We start from the raw sequence: 21,610 nt of genomic DNA, 5'->3' as shown, positions 1-21,610 counted from the left end.
TTTAGGCCTTTATAATGGTTAAAGATGTTGGTCCCATCTGTTACAGGATTCTTGAGCATTCTTTAGTTGGGTGTGTGGTGTTCATCTTTAACAGATTTAATGGGATGTGTGAAGGTTAGATTTTTATCATCTGGCTAACAGGCTCTGCGGTTTTTTCCCCCTGTTTGACACAAACTTGAAGGAGACTCCGTTGATATTCATGTCTTCTTCGTATTGCATTCATTGTATATATCTAATTTATTCTCTAATTTGGCATCTGATCTATGAAGACCGTTTTGTGTTGTAATTTGTGAGTCTGGAACACAGATTTTAAAAACTGAAGGAGAGAAAGTTCCTTTTATGAAAATAAGTTTATCTACTGATAGAGTGTCTGGAGCCCTTTGTACATAATTAATATTAAGCTTAAGATAATCTCTTTTCTCAAGCAGGGTCACCATGACTTTCCTACCTCTACTCAAACCAGAGAGCCATTTTGGGTTAGACTGCAAGTTTAGCTCAGTGACTAGCCATATTATTAAGTAGCACAGAGATTAGTGCCCCTCAACTGTTACCAGAATTCTGTAGTGATAATAGAGGCTTGGTCAAGTTACTTAACCTTCCTTCCTTGATTTTCTATTTTGTGGACTGGAAATGATAATATCTGTCTTTGATCTCATAGGGATGCTAGAATCCATTAGTCATTAAAGCACTTTAAATAAGGTATAAGACACTAGATGCAAGACATTTTCCTTATTGTTATCATTACTGTTATTTTATTACAGTACCATATATACACTGTCACTGTCCTCCCGTTGTTCATCGATTTGCTCGAGCGGACCCAGTAACGTCTCCATTGGAGACTTTGTTGTTACTGTGTTTTGGCATATCGAATACATTACGGGTAGCTTGTCAGGCTCTGCCGTGCGGGCGAGATAATCTCAGTAGCTTGCTGGGCTCTCCGAGAGGGGCGGAGGAATCGAACTCGTGTCAGCCATGTTGGCTGTGTGCAAGGCAAACGCCCTACCGCTGTGCTATTGCTCCATATATATATTGCTCCATATATATATATATGGAGGCCCTTTCAAATGCTAAATAGTTAAGTCTCAGACTGAGCCTTCCAGATTCAATAGTTGGCAGGGGACAGCTTAAGAGGTCAGGCTATCTACTTTCCCACCCTTTGGGACAGACTGTTTCATCCTGCTTCTTTTAGTTTGGGAAGCAAAAAAGAAAATCTAACAAAGAACTCAAAATTGAAAAGGAGTGTTGAAGAGGCAAACACTCCTAACTTTTGGTTCTGTTCCTAGGAACTAAGCCATCTAAAGTGTTGTTTCTTGGTACCTGTCTTGATGTTCATTTCCCCATTCTGTAGAATATACCTTCCAAAGTTGTAAACTAGATAGTAGGGTTTGATTCTTCCCTTCTTGTTTCTTTCCTATTGATTTTTCAAGGTAATTTTTTTTTTTTTGCTTTATGAGTCATACTTAGCAATGCTCAGGGGTTACTCCAGGCTCTGCACTCAGGAATTGCTCCTGGCGTTGCTTGGGGGACCATATAGGATGCTGGGAATCGAACCCAGTTGGCCATGTGCAAGGCAAATGCCTTCCCAGCTGAACTATTACTCCAGCCCCAAGTGATATCTTTTAGAAAAAAAAAGTTAAAGAGTGGGAAAAGATCTTTATTTGGATAGTATTCAAAGGTGTCTTTTGGGGTGGGGTTTAAGACAATTATGTTTCCAACATCAACTTTCTCTTCCATTTCATTTTGAATACTTCTTAACCTTCTATACTTAATATTTGACATATTCTAGAAGGAAATATGCTTTCTTTTTGAATCACCATGAGCTACGCTTACAAAGCTTTCATGTTTGAATTTCAGTCATGCTATGACTGAACTTCACCGAGTATGATCCCTGAGCATAATAGAGCCAGGAGTAAGCCTTGAGCTATTAAGATTTTGTCCCAAATAAAAAAACTAACAAAACAAAATGCTGCTTAGTAATATTGTACAATGAACTAAGAACCAGAAGACTAAAAGGAACAATATAAGAAACATAAGGTTTTCTATGGAGTAAGGTTGGAAAAGAAACTCTTATTTTCAACATAGTCCTTGATGTTTGAGAGATGTGTAATTTTTTTTCCATCAATAGCACAGCAGGTAGGGTGTTTGCCTTGCACATGGCTGACCTGGTTGACCCTAGTTCGATTCCTCTGCCCTTCTCGGAGAGCCCAGCAAGCTACTGAGAGTATCTCATCCACAGGGAAAGCCTGGCAAGCTCCCCATGATGTATTTGATATGCCAAACACAGTAACAAGTCTCACAATGTTAATGGGCCCGCTCAAGCAAATCAGTGAACAACGGGAGGACAGTCACAGTGACTTGACAGTTAACTTTATTTTTTATTTACTTATATTTTTATTATCATCTAGTTCTTAGAGAACCCGGCAGGCTACTGAGAGTATCCTGCCGCACGGCAGAGTCTGGCAAACTCCCCATGGCATATTCAATATGCCAAAACCCAGTAACAATGATGGGTCTCATTCTCCTGACCCTGAAAGAGCCTCGAATGGGCACTTTCTAAAATCTGAGTGCTAGGATGAAAGAGACGTTACTGGTGCCTGCTTGAGAAAATTGATGAACAACGGGATGACAGTGATACAGTGATTTTTTTTTGAATCAACGTGAGATACAGTTATAAAGCTTTCATATTTGAGTTTCAGTCATACTGTGAACACCTGGGATCCCCCCACCAGTGCACATTTTCCACCACCAATGTCCCCAGTGTCTCCCCCTCCCCCAACCCAGCCCTCCCCCTGCCTCTATGGCAGACAGTTTTCCCCATACTCTCTCTCTACTTTTGGGCATTATGGTTTGCAATACAGATACTGAGAGGCTATCACATTTGGTCCTTTATCTGCTTTCAGCACACATCTCCCATTCCGAACAATCCTTCCAACCATCATTAACTTAGTGATCTCTTCTCTATCCTGGCTGCCTTCTCCCCCAGCTCACAAGGCAGGCTTCCATCCATGGAGCAATCCTCCTGGCCCTTGTCTCTACTGTCCTTGGGTGTTCATCTCATTAAAATATTTTATATTTCACAAATAAGTTCAGCCATTCTATATCTATCCCTCTCTTTCTGAATCATTTCACTTAGCATGATACTCTCCATGCCCATCCACTTTTAAGCAAATTTTATGACTTCATCTTTTCTAACAGCTGCATAGTATTCCGTTGTGTAGATATACCAAAGTTTCTTTAACCAATCTTCTGTTCTTGGGCACTGGGATTGTTTCCAGATTCTGGCTATTGTGAAGAGTGCTGTCATGAACATTTGTGCAGATGTCATTTGTACTGTGCTTTTTTGCACCCTCGGGATATATTTCCAGAAGTGGTATTGCGAGGTCATATGGAAGCTCAGTTTCTAGTTTTAGAAGGAATGTCCTTATTGTTTTCCAGAAAGGCTGAACCAGTCAGCATTCCCACCAACAGTGAAACATTGGCCCTTTTTCCCCACATCCACGCCATTCCTGGTTCCTTTTGTTCTTTTGAACACGTGCCAGTCTCTGTGGTGTGAGATGATATCTCATTGTTTTGATTTGCATCTTTGTGATGATCAGCGACGTGGAGCATTTTTTTCATTTGCCTTTTGGCCATTTGTATTTCTTTTTCAAGGAAGCTTCTATTCATTTCTCCTTCCCATTTTTTGATGTCTTGGAGGTTTTTTCTTGTACAGTTCTAGTAGTGTCTGTGTATCCTGGATATTAGCCCCTTATCAGATGGATAGTGAGTAAATATTCTTTCTCATTCTGTGGGCTCTGTATTTTGGTCACTGTTTCTTTTGAGGTGCAGCAGTGTCTCAGTTTAATATAGTCCTATTTGTTTGTTTGTTTCCATTTGCTTGGTCAGTGGTGTTTTATCCTTAAAAATGCTTTTAACTTCAGTGTCATGGAGGGTTCTGTCTACATTTCCCTCCATGTACCTTAAGAATTCAGGTCTGACATTAAGGTTTTTAATCCACTTTGATTTGACTTTCATCCTGGTGTTAGAGGTCAGAGTTCTTTTTTTTTTTTTTTTTTTGCAGGTAGCTGTCCAGTTTTCCCAGCACTACTTGTTGAAGAGGCTTTCCTTGTTCCACTTCACATTTCTTGCTCCTTTATCAAAGATTAAGTGATCATATATTTGAGAGTCTGTGGCAGAATATTCAACTTTGTTCTATTAGTCTGTGGGTCTCTTTCTAGTCTAGTACCATGCTGTTTTAATTACTATTGCTTTGTAGTACAATTTGAAGTTGGGGAAGGTGATACCACCAGTCTCCTTTTCCCCAACCACTGCTTTAGCTATTCGTGGGGATTTATTTTTGCATATGAATTTCAGGAGTGTTTTGTCTGTTTCTTTGAAGGATGTCATGGCTATCCATATACAGGTAAAGGTAAAGGTAAAGGCCCTCCCGTTGATCGTCGATTTGCTCGAGCGGGCCCAGTAACGTCTCCATTGGAGACTTTTGTTGTTACTGTGTCTGGCATATCGAATACTCTCGGTAGCTTGCCGGGCTCTCCATACCACCCTGAACGCGCCCGATCTCGTCTGATCTCGGAAGCTAAGCAGGGTCGGGCCTGGTTAGTACTTGGATCCATATACAGACCCCATTAAATCTGTATAGTGCTTTGGGGATTATTGCCATTTTGATAATGTTGTAACCTGCCCACATGGTAGAGTCTGGCAAACTCCCCGTGGTGTACCCAATATGCAAAATACCAGTAACAATAATGGGTCTCATTCTCCTAACCCTGAAAGAGCTTTGAATATGGCACTTTCTTAAAAATCTCAGCGCAGGATGAAGGAGACGTTACTGGGGCCTGCTAGAGGCAATCGACGAACAACAGGATGGTCGTGATCGTGATCATGATAATGTTAATCCTCCATATCCACGAGCTGGGGATGGGTCGCCATTTCCTAGTGTCCTCTCTTATTTCTTGATGTTGTGTTTTGTAATTTTCTTTGTATAGTTCCTTCACCACTTTAGTTAAGGTGATTCTGAGGCACTTGATTTTCTGAGACACTATTGTGAGTGGGATTTTTTTAAATATCTCTTCTCTTTCATTATTTATATATAGGAAAGCCATAGACTCTTCAGTGTTGATTTTGTAGCCTGACACCTTACAAACCTATTGCTTCTAGGAGCATTTTGTAGAGTGTTTAGGATTTTCTAAGTATACTATCATATCATCTGCATATAGTGTTAGTTTCACCTCTTCCTTTCCTAGCTGTATGCCCTTGATATCTTTTTCTTACCTAACTGCCATGGTAAGAACTTCCAGTACTATATTGAATAGTAGTGGCAAGAGTGGGCAGCCTTGTGTTGTCTCCAATCTTAGAGGGAAGGCTTTTAGTTTCTCCCCATTGAGAATGATGCTTACTGTGGGCTGTGGTAGATGGCTTTGACTGTATTGTGGAATGTTCCTTCAATGCCCATTTTGCTAAGTGTGGAAATATACTTCTGTATAACCATGGATGGTCCCAATACCATGGACAGTATCAAGTTGATGATGTCCATAAAATAATAAGTCAACCCTCACCTTCCCAGAGTGAAAAGTTTGCTTCCTGGAGCATACGTTCTTTTCTTCTGAGGTTATTATTTCTAAAATAATTACCCTGTCTTTCATCTTCATTTTCTGAAACAAGACCTGGAGAGATTGTACAGTAGTTAAAGGGCTTGCCTTCCATGCAGCTAAAATTGGTCCAGTCCCTGGAATCCCATATAGTCTCCCAGCACTGCCATGAATGATCCCTGAGCACAGGGACAGGAGTAAGCCCTGAACACTGTCAGGTGTGGCTCAAGAACAATTAATATTTTTTTTCTGAAGCTGATGAGAGGACAAAATTTATTCTAGGGTAAGAGATCTTGCTACAGTCTGTATTCATTTAAATGCTTCTGATTCTCTTGAGCACCATAAAATTTTGTTTTATACCTCATTTCCAGACTAATTCATCTTTCCCATTTTTTTTCTTGAAAAGAATTCTACCACTGAGTTATCCCTGCATCTTTGGATTGATTATTGTTTTTTTATGCCTTCCCCCCCCTTTTGGCCAGAAATAATAATGCTCAAGGCTTATTCCTGGTGGAGTTCAGGGTATCATATACGGTATGGGGGATCAAACCCAGGTCAATAATGTGCAAGGAGAGCATCTTATTCATTGTAATATCTTGCTACCTCTAATATTTTACCTATCATTCATGTATAAGTTGTTGGTGTACCCAGTTTTGTCCACTACAATGCACTAGTCCCTTAAATACAGTGCTTTGTACTAAGCTGAAGAGCAAGAGAATTATACATTCATATAAGATGTTTACATTCATCATATGCTCTGTAACGTCTGTAGAAAAAGTACTGAAAAATAATGAGGCTCTAAAGTGAGAATTCATAAAAACATCCATTTATCATTAATTTTTTCCCTTTAATTAACTGAAATGTTAGAGTTACAAATACAGTGCTTTACAAATATGGTAAGAATGATTTACTTTTTCAACTCTACAATGTTCCCTTTGTATTAGAATTTATTTATTTATTGTTTTAGGGCCAACCTGTACATGCTCAGGGTTTATTCATGGCTCTACACTCAGGAATTACTCCTGGTGGGGTTCTGGGAATCATATGGGGTGCCGGGAATCAAACCAGGTCTGCCACATGCATGTACCCTACTCACTGTACTATTCTCTAGACCTTGTATTAGGGCTTAACAATGCTTTTATGCTATTTCTTGCTTTGTGTGTAAAGTCTTTAGTGATATCATAAATTGTAGTTTCAGCATTGGAAGAACAGTTTCATAAAATCAAGGTTGTTATGGTAAATCAGTGATGTAATTGTTACAGGTATTAATTGGGGGGTGCTGGAGACAAAATATTAATTGGGGGGTGCTGGAGACAAAATGCAGGGGTTCAGGTCTTTGTGCTGCATGTTGCTATTTCAGCTTTAATCCTCAACACTGCATGGTCACCTAAGTACCTCTGGTAGTGACCCATGAGCACAGAGCTAGGAGTAGTTCTTGAACATTGCTGGGTATGTCCTCAACTCTTCCCCTCCACCACATACATACTCACGTTTTTATGAGTTGATTAAAACAAGACAAAATGAAATTACCTCTTTTGTGGGATGATGGTAGCAAGCCCTCCCAAATAATGCTCATAGGACCCTGGGGTCACTATTCAGTGGCACACAGACTATAAAATTCTAGGACCCTAGTTTCATAATGTGGCTTGGTCCAAGAGGTTCTGAGCCACCACAACCACACCCAGCAGTGCTCATGTAACACCAGGTTTTTATGAAGGGATGCTTGAGAGGTGTGGAATGTGGTGTCAGAGAATGAACTGAGGTCCTTCACCCTTGCAAAACATACACCTCTGACCCTTGAACTGTATCCCCAATTATGAAAAATTATAACCAGATATTACTGCCTCTACATTTGAAGTATATATTTTCTTTTTGTACCTATATGTGAGACTATTAAATGTGCATCAGGGCTAATAATTTTTCTGTTCAGTGTTATTTACTTTGAAGACATTCTGTAGCATTCTATTGTTTTTTTTCTTTTGCTCAGTCCCTCTCCAAATTGCATGCTAATAATTTTCCTTTATTTTAGAGATCAAACAGAATTCTTTCCTCTATAATCTACTTACATGAATCATTATGATTTTTTTATGTTTCTTTGAGTGTTCAAATTGAACTGTTCTGGAGATTCTCTAGAATATGGCACTGGTAATGGATTGGCAGGTCCAAGTTGTTAGCTCTGTGGTTATTAGGTGGGTTCCCTTTTATTTGTATTTCTGTAGTTGATAAATTGGTTGATAAATTGGTTTTTATCTTGGTTTAGGCTGTTTCTAAATGGTTCTTCTAGTAAGAAGTGTTCTTTCACATGTTTTGTCTTAACTCAAGTCCTTTTATCCCTATTAAATTCTAGGAAATAAGATTTTATAAAATGCGGATAAGTTTTGGAAGACCCTAAATCACTGTAGTATCTGATTTTTTCCCTTTTGAGGGAATGTGTGATTCTGACCCCCAAAACTTTGATAATCAATTTTTCAAGCTTTTATGTCATACCAGGATGCTCATGGGTTACTCCTTGTTTTGCACTCAGAAATCACTTCTCAAGGTCCCATAATGGGATAACGGGTATTAAACCTGGGTCAGCTGCGTGCAAGGCAAGTACTCTTCAAGCTATACTATTTCTCTTCCTCAGTACCAGTACTATGTTTGAGATTGAAATTATACTAAGCAGCTTCAGTTCTTGATTAATCCTCAATTATTTTGCAAAAATTATATTGTTACTTCCACCTTAGATTTTTTTCTCATTAAAATATTTTGTATTACATTGGTCATCTCTGTTCTCTAACAATAAAGCTATTTGCTTACTTTTAAAAATATCTTATGTATAAATGCCTCCATACTATTTTTCATTACATTTTACTTACAATGCCCTTTATGCTCATTTACATCAATTGAGAAAATTATGTATATCTTTTATTTTTTTTCTGAAAAATATAGAATGAACTTTTATTGATTTTTCTCTTTTTTTTAATTAGTGAAACACCATGAGGTACAGTTATAGACTTATAAATTTTTGTGCTTGGGTTTCAGTTATACAATGATCAAGTTCCCATCCCTCCACCAGTGCCCATCCTCCCCCACCACGGTTCCCAGCATCCCTCCCACCCCCCATACACCCGTCCCACCCTGCCTCTGTGGCAGGGCATTCCCCCTTGTTCTCTCTCTCTTCTTTTGGGTACTGTGTTTTGCAAGAGAGGCACTGAGTGGCAATCATGTTTGGTCTATAGACTACTTTTAGCATGTCTCTCCCACCCTGGGAGGGTCTTCACAACACCCTTTATTTGGTGCTCTCCTCTATCTGAGCTTCCTTTTCACCTGGCACATGTGGCTGGCCTTCTAGTCATGGAGCAAAATTCCTGGTACTAATCTCAGCCATTCCTGTGTGTTAGTCTCCCGTTTTGTTGCTTTATGTTCCCCAGATGAATGCAGTCTTTCTGTGTCTATCCCACTCTTTCTGACTCATTTCGCTTAACATGATACTTTCCATGTAGATTTTTTTCTTTTGGAATATTTGTCAGCTTCTGGTTCAGTTCTCAGGGTCTTAGTGGTGCCTATGGAATAAGCAGTCCCCTGCATGAAACCTGGGCCCTTCTGCACCCAAAGTATGCCCTCCAACCTGTTGAAATGTGTCTTAGGCCCCTTCATCTTAGTTTTATATGAAGATGAACATCTGCCAGTATGATTCAGTGGGTTTTGTTAGGATGTTTTCCTGTTCCACTTCTCTCTTGATGAATGTAGCATTATGGATTTTTATATGAAAATAACACATTTTCCTTGTAGCAAAATTCAGAAAATACTCATAAGAGGTTCTGTTTCTAAAAATGAGCTGTTCTATGGTTTAAATACTTAGTTTTAAGCGTGATTAGTAATGCTTTCACAAACTTAAAATATGTAACAATAAAACTGAATTATAAATAGCACAGTTAAGAATAGTTGTTCTTGTGAAGATTTGCTTTTAAGCTATGTTGAGTATTCTTTATTTCTCTGTCTTTTGTGAAGGGCATTAATGCTGATTCACATTGATACTGGTAATTCTTTTTCAGTTTGAAATCTTACATTCTATAAACATGATAAGGTTTCAGAGAAAAATAACAGGAAAAAAATCTATTTGGTGGTTGTTCTGTCCCTGAAGTATTAAAAATAACTATACTTTTCCATTAAAGTCCTTTCTAATATCTCTACAGAAAACATACTTACCCTGAATAAAACAAGCTTTAGGTGTGGTCCTTCTCTCTGAAAAACCTTTCTAGTAACCAAGTAGAATATAATATTAAAAGAAGTTAACTAGTCTTGATTCAAATTACTTAAGTTTTGTATGAAAATCACATCTTATTACAAACATATGAGAGTATAACCAGCTGTTGCAGTGCTAACCAGTAATACATTTGTCTTCTTACTGATTTTTTTTTTTGGTGTGAACTGAAGGCTATTATGGAGTTATGTTGTATAACCCACTTAGGTGAATTGGTTTCTTGGAATTTATAACTGTAAAATCACAACAAACTTCCTTAGGGATCTGTATTTTTATACTTTGATTCTCAAATTCTTTGCCAATTCAAATGAAAGTTGAGTTAAACAGTTATTTCAAATAAGATTTGATTGTTATTGTTACATCTGTGAATATAGGCAAAGTATTATTTTCAAAAATCAGTTTTGTTCTTTTTGGGGGGGTTGAGGTAGTTCAGGGACACGTCTGGTCATACTCAGGCATTACTCATGGCTCTGTGCTCAGGATTGACCCTTAATCTTGTTTGGGAAATCATATGTGCTGCTGGGGTTTAAACCACTGTTGACCTTGTGCAAGGGAACCACCTCAACTCCTGTATTCTCTTCAGCAATTGAACATGTCCACTAATATTTTTTATCATAATTATATTTAAATGAACACATTCACTTACTGTACAGTTTTCCTTCCGTTAAATATGAACTAACAAATTTGCAAGCTGTGCTTGCAAAGTAACAGAATAATGGTCTCCCAAGCATGTCTTGCTCTAAAAACATGTGAATGTTACCGTGGGTTTCTTGCTCTGGTTAGAGATGTGATTGGAAAAATAGACACAAACAACTTTGTTATCTTTGAAGATGGAGTAACTGAAGAAAGAAATGCAGATGACATAGAGAAGTAGAAGAAAAGGAAGGAAACAGATTGTCTCTAAGAGCTTCTTAAAAGGAATGCACTCTCTTAGCATTTTTTTTTAGTTTAGTGAGACTTGTCATAAAATTGTGCGTAGATAAGTTTATTTTAAGTCATTAAGGTAGTGGTAGTTTCCTTATGAAATTCACAAAATTAATACTCTTGTATTTGCAATTGGTTGCAAAAACTTACATATAAGCACTAAGAAAAATCTATTTGATAATATGTAAATTAATTTATAAGATTTTCCTGTATGTTTATCAGTTGGTATTATGTAATTTTCTCTAAATAGAATAAAATTAACTTGTACTCTGAACTGTGATTTACTCCAGTGCTTTCATTGTACCAGAAATATAGTAGACATTCATTAAACACTAAAAATGTTAACAAGTATATGCTTAAGATGTGATTGAAGAAACAAGGAATTTAAAGTACATGGGTCAGATCTGAAATATCTGCAAGCCTATGGCAATGCAGCTTACATTTCTAAGTTAGTTTCATTAGGCATTTGCCAAGGATTTGCCCAGCGTCTATTGCACTCAAACTCTGGGACCTAAATGAACCCATCTTGGTCTTGATAAACTGGACACGAATTGCTAAAGAGCAATAGTGTTGGGGAATTTTAGTCTTTTACATATGCTATTCTCTAATTAGATACAAAATCAAAAACTAAGAAGTTATACATTATGTATACATTATGAGATATAGAATATAGGATATGTAGTAAAATAGGTAAAACTATAAATGATTTTTTTCATTTTTTATAATTTTATTTATTGACTCACTGTGAGAGCAGTTACAAAGCTTTTGGGTCTAAGTCTTGGTCATACAATGAAACACCCGTGCCTTCACCAGTACCCATTCTCCACCACCAAAAACCCCAGTATACCCCCCATCCCACACCCTCCCCCTACCTGTGGGGCAGATGATTTCCACATTACGCTCTCTCTAGTTTGATCACATTCAGTATTTTGACACCAGACCCACTATTATTATTTTAGATTTTACCCCAACACTCAGATCTGCTGAAAAGGCAACAATAGACAATTTGTGTTCTATTGCTGGTTATGAATAACATATGATGTCGTGTGGCTGCAGTAGGGCCATGTGGTTTTGAAATTCCGAAGTTTTAACACTTAAATCTGGAGGGATTTCTGCCAAAAGCCACTGGGTTTCGAGATCTGCTCCTGAGTCTCTGGGATCATGGCCGTTGAGCAGCTTGATGAGGAGCCAGAGAGGCTGTTCGTGGACGATGACTTGGGATCTCGTTGGGGTGGGGAGGACAGGCCCGGCTCCACCCCATCCCGTGAGACCCAACAAGTTTAGTCACTGCGGGCCCAAGCCTGACTGTCCAGTGACCTCTGGAGGATGACGGCCACCGAGCCGCCAGAAGGAAACAGGCGGAAGGACAGCACCCTTTCCCCCCTGGGGTGGCCTAGTGACAGTAACCTACTGCGGGGTCCAGACACATTTCTGCCAAAAGCCACTGGGTTTTGAGATTTGTTTCTGAGTCTCTGGGATCAAGGCTGTTAAGCAGCTTGATCAGTAGCCAGAGAGGCCGTTTGTGGGCGATGACTTGGGGTCTCGTTGGGTTGGGGAGGACAGGCCCGGCTCCCCCCTATCCCGTGAGGCCCAACAAGTTTCGTCACTGCGGGCCCAAGCCTGACTGTCCAATGGCCTTTGGAGGATGATGGCCACCAAGCCACCAAGAGGGAGCAGGCAGAGGGACAACACCCTTTCCTCCCTGGAGTGGCCCGGCGACAGTAACGTACTGTGGGGTCCGGACGCATTTCTGCCAAAAGCCACTGGGTTTTGAGATTTGTTTCTGAGTCTCTGGGATCATGGCCGTTAAGCAGCTTGATCAGGAGCCAGAGAGGCCATTTGTAGGCGATGACTTGGAGTCTCATTGAGGTGGGGAGGGCAAGCCCGGCTCCACCTCCATCCCGTGAGACCCTGTGTGTCTCGTCACTGGGGGCCCAAATGTGACTATCCAGTGGCCTCTGAAGGATGGCGGCCACTGGGCCACCAGGCGGAACAGGCCAAGGTATGAAACCTATTCCCACCTGGGTTGGCCCAGCACCCGTAGCCTACTGCAGGGACCGGACACATTTCTACCTAAAGCCGCTGGGTTCTGAGATTTGTTCCTGAGTCTCTGGGATCATGGCCATTAAGCAGTTCAATCAGGAACCAAAGAGGCCTTGCCTCCAGTTATATAGCTGAGCCGGAGGTGGTCTGTGGATGTGTTTCCCACATATCTAACTTTTGGCCGTTTACTTTCTTGGTAAACTTTGCCCCAAGTGTTTGGGGTCTGGCGAAAGGCACAGCAACAATTTTGGGGTATCTGGAAGTCTGAAGGCGCCATGAGGCTGCTGATGCACATGCCTCACAGGTACAGATTGACCTGCTGGCGGCACCATACCCCCCTAAATGACTTTTTTGAGCTGCTTTTTCTCCTTGCTGGCAAAGAAGTTGGAATATTTGATCAGAAGTACTTATTGAGGGGCTGGAGTGATAGAACAGCAGGTAGGGAGTTTGCCTTGCATGCGGCCGACCCGGGTTCGATTCCCAGCATCCCATATGGTTCTCTGAATCTTGCCAGGACTTATTCCTGAGTGCAGAGCCAGGAGTAACCCCTGTGCGTCGCGGGGTGTGACCCAAAAAGCCAAAAAAAAAAAAATCCCATGAAGTACTTATTGAGAGTTTTTGTTGTAGTTTGGGATATAGGTGAAAAAATCTTTGCCATCATAGTGTTTATTGACCTATAAGGAAGATAAAAATAAAATAATTACAAGTTTTGAGTAGAATTATGGGCCACTATAAGAAGGAACTGTATGATGCTGATAATTACTCTCAGAGCCAGAGAGATAGTATAGGAGTTAAGGTGTTTAACTTGCATCTTACTGACCCTATTTTACTCCCTCTCACTGCATGGTTCAGTGGCTTGCTGGCAGTGACACACAAGAATAGAGCCAGAAATAGCCCCTACTTCCGCACCTCCCCCCTCCCCCATGTGACTAAACCCTCTCTCCATTCCTTCCCTCCAAATAAAACATACTTTAGGAACTGGAGAGATACCTTAGTTGGAGTGTATGCTCTGCATGCAGGAGGCCCAGAATCTCAGGCACTACATGGTCCCCTGAGTATGAAGCTGGTAGTGACTCCTGAATATCAAGCCTGGAGTTACTTCTCAGCATCTATGGGTATGAAAGCCAAAACAAAAACAAAGAGCAGCAAAAATACCTGCTCTAGTCCAGGTAAGGAAACATCTTTATTTGCAAAGGAAGGTTTACAAAATAAAAATCGAATAGGGCTTGTGAAAAAATGATTGGAAAATAGAAAATCTGGTCTCATTGCATGAAGGTCACAAGATAAATCTGGGAGTACGGAGGTGGCTCACTGGTAGAGAATATGCCTCACAAGTAGGATGCCTAGGTTTGATCTTTGGCATAACACACACTTAAACACACATATAACACACATAGTTAATTTGGCAGAGATCAAATCTTGTAGGGCCCTCTTAAGTACTTTTAGTTGGTGTAGAGAAAAAAATGAATTCAACAGAGGATGAAATGGAGGCTATTTATGCTCTCTTTACTATGTTAGTAGTCATGAAGATGAAGATTGGATGGATCGGAAATCATTTAGAAGGTAGCACTGTAGCACTGTCTGCCCATTGTTGATTGATTTGCTCGAGCGAGCACCAGTAGTGTCTCACAACAAATTGTGAGACTTGTTAGAAGGTAAACTAGAAAGATTTATAGGCTGCATGTAGATTACCAGAGGAATAGAGAAAGGTATTTTTTTGAGGGGGAGAGGGGCCTGAATGTCAGTAAAATAATATAATTATGTCTATAAAAAGCTCTTCAATCTACTAAGAAGAGAAAGAAAAGACACTATTATGTATTAACAGATTTTATGTTTGTAAAATGAAATGAAAGTAAGTACATAGTTCATACAGAACCTTAGAGATTACTCATCAAAGTGGAAGAAGCAAAGGGCTGCTATGTATATCGTCTGTACACAGTTGAGTTAATTCTGGAGGTTTGTGTTTACTTATTGAGATGATATGGCATGTAATTTTGATATTCTCGATATTATTTTAAGCGGAGAAAGGACTTTGATCCTTGGAGATAGTATCTCTGTTCCTAAAGTAATAGTAAAGACTTAGATTGTTTGTATTTTTGAGGAAACACTATTTAGGAAAGGGAGGAAGGAAAAAGAGAACTTGGACTTTTATGAAGAAGAGAGAATGGCTTTCCATTTTACTCAAGGACCAGTGGAACCACTTACCAAAGGTGAGCAGTTCTGGAAGAGGAGACAATTTAAAGAGTGCTTTATTGAGGGTTTGGAATTTTGGGCCAAGGCTGTGCTCAGGTTGTATTCCTGGTTCTGTGCTCATGGATCACTCTGGTGATGCTCAGGGGAGTTTTGGGTGCCAATGATCAACCTGTGTTGACCACAAGCAAGGCCAACCACAAGCAAATGCCTTACTCACTGTTGCCCAGCCTCCCAAATTTAAGGAGTTATATACACGTGCTAGATACTGTTTGAAATTCAAATTAAACATTCTTCTGAAGATAACGGGTTGACAGTTCAATATATTTGTTATATAAAACAGTAGGGATCTCTGCTGAAGAGTTTCATATAGTGGTCATCAATGATAAAGTCACAAATCAAACCTGGGAGATGTCTTGTTCAGTGTCTTTTAAACTGTTTTCAACTGTGGCCTTCCAACCTTGTTTCTTTCTGTTTGCCCACTAGTCTTTTGTAATGCCCTCTGCCTTTTTCTCAGTTTTTACCTGTGGCCCTTCTGGACTATCGTACAGGTTGCCATATGGTCCCTGGTTAAAAACACTGCACCATACTGCTTAAACACAGCCCATATGGAATGTGAGGTGAGGAAGAAAATGGGGGTTGTGTTTGGTTGTATATTTGTGTTTGGTTGTCTAAGGAAAAACAGATTAAATGGTTTGTACTGAAGACATAGTCATAGCAGTAATCAGGAATTAATTTTTGATTACTTTTCCCACATACGGAATGCATGTAGCTGAAATGTTAGATAATCTTGTAAACTAGACTTCTACTCCCTCCTCCCCCACATACACACAATGCACTTTCTCTTCAGTTTCCCAAATTCCTCTTCACTCCTCTTGTACCAATCTATATATTTGTTCTCCACCCTGGAATCAAGATCCTCTCATATGATCATTTTCTGTTTTTGAATTTTTGCGTATTTGGATTTTTTTTCTTTTTTGGGACACACCTGGAGGTGCTCACAGCTTACTGCTGGCTCTGTGCTTGAGGATCACTCAAGGTGGGGCATAGGGGACAATATGGGTTGCCAAGGCTCAAATCTGGGTCAGCTACACAGAAGGCAAACACCTCACCCCGTGTACTACCTCTCTAGTCCTTATCTGTAAATATTTTGAGTTGTTTCCACATGTAACTTTTAAACATTTATCCTCCCTTTTAGAACCTTACAGAATTTGGCATTCTTTTACTAGTTTATGTATTTATTTTGCATTGTGTCAGGTTTGAAGCAGAGATGGTTTATTCTCCCATGAGATGAGACATGAGAGTAGGTGAAACACAGAGCAGTTTGTGTGGATTTGATGTGGAGGTGAAGGAAGGAGTACTTTGCAGGGGGAATACATAACTGTGGCTTCCAAGTGCTTCTTCAGTGATGCATTTCATAATAACCTTAATGAAGGAATTGTTGCATACAAAAAAAGATGGATTTTTTCACATATAATTTGAAGACATATTAGAAAATAAAATACCGGAGGGAAAAGGCAATCCTTTTAATATTTGAGAAATTACTTAGATCTAGACTAAAATAGAGACTATCTTGGCCCTTTATTGAATAGATCATTTTGCAAGATTGTTGAGTTAAATTAGAACTTTTCTAATTCATCCGTATATATTGAGATCTGAGTTGAAAAAGTCAAAACACTTTCTTATTCAGAGATGTTTTACTACCTGTGACTTGACAGTAAGAAAAATAAAAGTTGCATCCAAACCAGATTTTTTTTTTACTGGAATAGTGACTGAGAGTTAAAATTTAAACATATGAATGGATAATGGTGTCTTGGACAAAGATTTTACCAACAGGCAGTGTGAAATATTCTGTACACCAACTGTTTTAATAGGTTTGTCTTAGGTTTTTCTGTTATGACAGTGTCAGTTAATTGCCCTTCCATGAGGCAGAAGAAGCAGTCAGTACTGTAGATAGGCCCTCACTTTGGGGTTTGTTGCTTTGTTGAAACTTATCTTGACTGGAAAAATGCATGTTGTTGGTTGCAACTCAAGTATCAAGTGTCTGCACTTTGACAAATAGAGGCTTGAGAGAACTAAATAAGGCAGGGGTGTTTGGCGTGATTCATTTCAAGTGATATCTACTATAACCATCCATCTGCTTCATATAAAAATTTAACTACATATGTATATGTATATATGTATATTTAAAAGTTTATTTTATAGTAGGGGTGGTAGAATTCTGAATGAAGGAGAAGATGGTAGTGAGAAAATGGCTTTTTTGAAAAGAAATATTTATGAAGTTACAAAGAAGGGGAAATAGGGCTTGCTGATTGATACTCGAGGTATGATTTTATTGTCTATCGAAATATTATGTTCAGCCTTATCTGTAAGACTACCTACCCTTTGGCTATGGGAATGTTAATGTGAGAAACCTGAGTCCATAACCCCTGTCAAACCATTTGTTTTGATGGCAATAGTGAATGCAACTTTATTGCATTTTTAAGTGCTAGTTATTTGAATTTTATTTCCATGTTTAGTTACTGAATCATATTTTAGGGTTGGCATGTTAAGTTTTGTAATTTGTTTTCCTGTATGAAGAGTGCTTTTCTTCTACTGAATGTTCACTTCTGCTTACTTTTTTTAGTTATGCATTGTGTCATTACAAAGATTTACAGTTATTTAATAATGATTTATTGCAGTAATTTATTCTGCCATCTGTGGCACATTTTCAGTGGAATTTGTAAATCAAATTTATACAGAAATTTACCAGAACATGCATTTCAGGATTTAATAAAACATACTCTGAAATCTTCTTGAAGTGGATTGTTTTATGGTAACACATTTGGGATTAAGTTTTACCTTAACAACCTTTGTGAATGTTCAAACTCTGATATGTCTTGTCCCATAGCCATTGAAAGAGGAGTCTATGAGATCTGTTAAAATACAGTTACAGGTCATCCACTTTCCTTCCAGACCATTAGTGTCATGTTATATTTGGCCTGGGATGTTCAAATGATATTAAGGGACTCAGAAACATCCTGACATTAGATTCTGTGTGGTTCCATACGTTTTAATCACTATGCATCGGGAAGCATAACAGAGAGTGGATCTAGTAGGTTATATTTGTTTGAAAGCTTTAAGTGTCAGATTTTCTCCTCCCCTTCAGAAAGAATTCATTGACTACTAACCATGTGGAATACATTTAGCCATGGCAGAGTTGCCAGCACACACTCCTCCTGCAGTTTCTTTGTTATGGTACAAATACAGCAAGTTATTTTCCTTTTCTTCCAAGAAAAGAGATTTTGTATGTTTACTTAATATGTATATGGACAAGTATGGAATCCAGAAAAATAGGAAAGCTCACAGATTTTACCTATATATTTTTTAATCTGGCAGTTTGAGAGGCTATCTGAAATTTATGATTGCCAATTAATTTGTACAAATGACTTGTTTGTAAAACTGATGAAAATTTTAGTTCTAAGATGACTACTAGTTCACAGCTTCAGCCATCTGATTATTTTTGTTTACAGAGCATAAAAAAATGTCACTTGACTAATTATACCCTCTTCCTTACTCTCCCATCCCAAATGCATTCACATCATTGATCAGTTATTTTAATATGGTCTTAAATTTCTCCAAATCTGGAGTTTCAGGTGAGATTTAATTGTATTTAAGGTGGTAAATTTGCCATGTTGTAGACTTGGAACTGCTTGGCTAAAATGGAAACACTAATATTTGAGAAAACTGCTGTCTCTAGTTTTTCTTAGTAGTTTGTATTTGTAAGTCATGTTTAGTTATCAATTTAACAAAAATGCAGCAAATGGGTAAACTAGTCAGCTGTGTGAAATGTAAGTTTCCATTATTTAACTGTTCTGGGATTTCAAAATGTGACAAGGTAAACAATATTTTTAGCTTATTTTATAGTTCTTTTTTTTTCTTTTTCCTGTTATTTTGGAGCACACTCATCTACACGCAAAACTTTTTACAGGTTCTACACTTAGGAATCATCCGTGGCTGGGTACAAGGAATAGAACCCATGGCCCTTGGGAATCGAACCCAGATCAGCTGTGTGCAGCACAAGCACCCATCCCCTGATCTTGTATTTTTCAAGATAAGAAAAAATGTTGAAATACATCACAACAATTAATTTTTTTCTTGGAATGGTAAATTAATAGTATATTAAAGCTTAATATCTACACCTCCTGCCACACATGCATACCCAAAGGGAAAACTTTTGTATTAATTTTCATTTATTTTGGTTGGGTTTGGGCTATATCTTACAGTGCTAGGAGGCTAACTGACACATTACTTGAGGTTTGATCCAGGTGGTGTTTTGAGAACCATGCTACGCCTGGAATCTAACTGTGCCTCCTATAGACTCAGCCCTTTGAACTATGTCTTTGACATAAAAACTGGATATTTTAAAGCTGCATTCGATGGTGCTTGGTTATTGCTCCCTGTAGGTCCTTATGTTACTAGAGAATGAACTTAGCACTCTTGCTTGCAAAGTGTATACTCTGATCCTTTGTGTTATCTTCATAACTTTAAGAACTATGTTTAGATAATCTCTTTGCATTGAAAATACATTTTAAATATAAATAGTAAAATATACATAGAAGTATGTTCATGGATTTATCTTGATTGAGTTAGTATTTCTATAAAGATTGTTAAAACTTTGGACTTGAAAATCCAAAAGGGTTGGAACCACATGTTTTGCATGTAGGAGGTCTGTGTTTGATTCCCATCACTGTATGGTCCCATGAGGATTGCTTGGTGTGACCACAAGACAGAAACAAACAACATAATAATTGTTAGAACTTTTTGGGTGATATAGCACAGCGGGTAGGGCGTTCGCCTTACAAGCGGCCAACACGGCCGACCCGAGTTCGATTCCTCCGCCCCTCTCGGAGAGCCCGGCAAGCTACCGAGAGTATTCGATATGCCAGACACAGTAACAACAAAGTCTCCAATGGAGACGTTACTGGGCCCGCTCGAGCAAATCGACGATCAACGGGAGGGCCTTATTTGTATATAGTAGGATTAGAATAGTAATTAATTTTATTTTGAGAAAAATAAATTTATGGTGAAAGAGGAATGAGGTGAAATTTCTTGAAAGGGAACAGAGTTGGAATTTCCTTTGGTGGGGTAAGGTTTGGGCTGCATCCAGCTGTGCTTAGGGCTGGAGCGATAGCACAGCGGGTAGGGCGTTTGCCTTACAAGCGGCCAACTTGGCCGACCTGAGTTCGATTCCTCCGCCCCTCTCGGAGAGCCCGGCAAGCTACTGAGAGTATTCGATATGCCAGACACAGTAACAACAAAGTCTCCAATGGAGACGTTACTGGGACCGTTCGAGCAAATCGACGATCAACGGGAGGGCCTTTACCTTTACCTTACCAGCTGTGCTTGGACTTATAGTTACTGCACCTTTACTTGCAAACTGGCAAAAATTATCTGTGAATTTTAGAGGTTGGGATGAGTCAGGAGAAAAGAAGTTTTGTGGTTTAGTGATATAGGGAACAGATAGCATGATTTGAATCTCTCTGAGAGTAGAAACATTTCTGGAGATAATTGTGATCATTCTTATTTATAATGTTTATATACTTTGACCAATTTTCTTAAATATTCCCAAATACAGAACAGTGTGCAAAACATGGTAAGAAAATAGATGTGGAAAGCAGTTAAGAGAAGGATAATTGGAAGCATTACATTCCCTTACTTTATGTACTATAGAGCCCGACATTACCTCGGTGATAAAACACTTGCACTACCCCCCTCCCTCACTGTCATCCAAAAAGAGCAAACAAATTATACTGTAAAGATTCAGTAATCAAAACATTGTGGTATTGGAATGAAATAAGACTCCCAGACCAATGGAATAGATTTGAGAGCCCAGAAGTAAGCCTTAGATGTGTGGAGAATTATATTATCACAAAGGAGCTAGATGCATTAAGTAGAGAAAAAAGAGCCTTTTTAACAAATGGTAAAATTTGTTGGCAGCATCCTGAAAAATAAAATTGACCCCTATCTCGTAATTCAATAAAAGTCAATAAAAATGGGCAAATATCTCAATACTATTCCTAAATCCATAAAAAAATGAGAAAAATATAGGCATAACTCTTCATAATACTGACTTAAAGGTGTCTTCAGTGTTTCTACTCCATTTACAAAGAAAACAAAAGTTGGGGCCAGAGTGACAGTACAAAGGAGAGGTTCTTTCTTTGTAAATGGCTGTCAGGGGTTTGGTCTCCAGCATCCTATATGGTCTCCTGAGTACATTCAGCAGTGATTCCTTCAGCACAGAGTTCGCAGTAAACTCTTGAGCACAGTCATGTATAGTTCCCAAACAAAACAAAACAAAATAAAACAAAAAACAAACAAAAGCAAAGTAAATAAACGGGAAGTGTCAAAGTGAAAGCTTTCACAAAATAAATTTTGATTGCTAAGAAAAATAAGACACTCTACTGAGTTGGAGGAAATACTTGCATATCAGACAGAAGACTAAAATCCAAGATACGTGAAGCCCTTACAAGACCCAAGAGCAAAAATATAAGCCTTATCAAAAATGGAGAGAAGAGAGAAGACATAGATACTTTCTTAAAAAGACACTTAAAAAGACATACAGATGGATAATGGACAT

The 21,610-nt window shown here is 38.8% G+C and overlaps 1 protein-coding gene across 1 annotated transcript in view; it reads left to right on the top strand.

The window, feature by feature from the left end:
• The window catches only part of BNC2 (basonuclin zinc finger protein 2), a 492,884-nt gene that overhangs the window by 120,665 nt on the left and 350,609 nt on the right, over nucleotides 1-21,610 (top strand). The window lies entirely within an intron of this gene.

Source organism: Sorex fumeus, unplaced genomic scaffold, assembly GCF_029834395.1.
Source record: "Sorex fumeus unplaced genomic scaffold, SorFum_2.1 ptg000034l, whole genome shotgun sequence".
Taxonomy (NCBI): domain Eukaryota; kingdom Metazoa; phylum Chordata; class Mammalia; order Eulipotyphla; family Soricidae; genus Sorex; species Sorex fumeus.
Note: the sequence above shows the minus strand (reverse complement) of the source record. Positions and strands in the feature narration are given on the sequence as shown.